At 36.3% G+C, this 1,546-nt stretch overlaps 1 protein-coding gene across 2 annotated transcripts in view; it reads left to right on the plus strand.

The window, feature by feature from the left end:
- The first annotated feature begins 1,047 nt into the window (after nucleotides 1–1,047).
- cUnh18orf63 (chromosome Un C18orf63 homolog) overlaps nucleotides 1,048–1,546 on the plus strand; it is an 18,881-nt gene continuing 18,382 nt past the window's right edge. Inside the window, exon 1 of one of the 2 annotated variants that reach the window (XM_079662100.1) lies at nucleotides 1,048–1,546. This exon is cut by the window's right edge and continues 3 nt beyond it. The gene's annotated coding sequence lies outside the window, so the exon portion shown is untranslated. The other variant, XM_079662101.1, reaches the window with a different exon arrangement.

Consider the following 1,546-nt stretch of genomic DNA (forward strand, 5'->3'; position numbering starts at 1 on the left):
TGAGAGTTATCGTCCAGGATGCTGAGCAGTTTCCTCAGCATCCTCCTCTCTGACACCTCCAGCAGAGGCTCAAGCTCTACTCCCAGGACCGAACCAGCTCTCCTGATGAGCTTATTGAGTCTATTGGCGTCAGTTGCCTTCAGCCTGCTGCCCCAGCACTACCGCGTACAATATGACACTTGCTACCACCATAGAACATCCGCAGCATGGTTCTGCAGAAAGATCTGAGTCTCCTTAGGAAATACAAAGGACTCTGACCTTTTTTGTACACTAATATCGCTATTTACTTTATTTTGGGTTGATTTGATTTATTTTCCCATTATCTTATGTGTGTTTCTGCAACACATGTCAGATGCAAAGAAAGCATATTGTGTTTTATTTGCTCTAATACAATTTTACAATCAATAAAAGCTTAATGTACATATTTATAGACTTCCCAATTGCAGTATTTTTTTATATATTTGTTTTTGCCCTTTGGATTTTATTTTGAAAGGAACATTTCCCTCACAGCTGATTTGTTTCTGTTTGCTTCACTCAGCCCCAGATATCCTGGCACCTTGACTAACCCCGCCCCCATTCTCATTCCACCGCTGCTATTGGTTATTCTCCTATTTACCTTTAAACGGGACTCTCTGATTGGTCCTCACGCTGTCAATCATCACGGAACTGGGCGAGGACGAGGCTAAAGTTCAATCCATTTCAAACACTTTCAAGGAAAGAGCTTGTCACGCAGAGGCAGCGTTATCGCACGCAATGAGTGTTATGACCTACTCAGTGTCTTTCAAGTCCTAGTTCAGTTGTTAAACGTGTAAAATAGTGACATAATTCATAATATTCTGAGTAAAAAGTGGTTTGTTCCAACTGCAGCTGTCTGGCGGGAAAAAGTATTTATTTAATATCAAAGATTGTCTCTTAAGACATGCCCATTTAATCCTCAGTTAAAAAAAAACACTCACTATTGAAAGTTAATTAAACTTGAAGTGAACTAAATCTATTTCCTACATCAAATTAGGCTTTGCAAAGTGACCACAATGACAGTTGACAATATTAAATAAAGAAACAAAAATACAAAATACAAATCAAACCATAAAGCTTCTGTGAAATGACTCTTTTATTATAAAATGTACATTATTACACTTTAAAATATAAGAAAAAAACATTTAAAGACATTTTCTTGGCATGAGAATTATTAATCTGAAGTCCCAAACAAATATCTACCTTAAAAAAGCAATTTGTGTCACTAAAAAATAATTAATTATAAGAAATAGTTTTCGTATATGTAAATTAAAGCAGAGTGAGGACTCCTCCTTTCTCCTACGTTGCCCTAGCTTTAGCACCAACTGTTTAGCAAACATTTTATTTAATTAATGATCAGTTTTCTTTAATAATTGACTCGAAGAACTAGATTTATCTCAGAATATATTAACTGCCGTTGTTAAGTGCGATTCAGATATGAGATTAGTGACTTAAATATCAGTATAAACTCAGAAAACCGGACTCGTTTTTAGCTGACTGCTAGCTGCTAACTGGGTCACAGAGAAACAAA

Source organism: Notothenia rossii (assembly GCF_949606895.1).
Source record: "Notothenia rossii genome assembly, chromosome: 12".
Taxonomy (NCBI): Eukaryota; Metazoa; Chordata; class Actinopteri; order Perciformes; family Nototheniidae; genus Notothenia; species Notothenia rossii.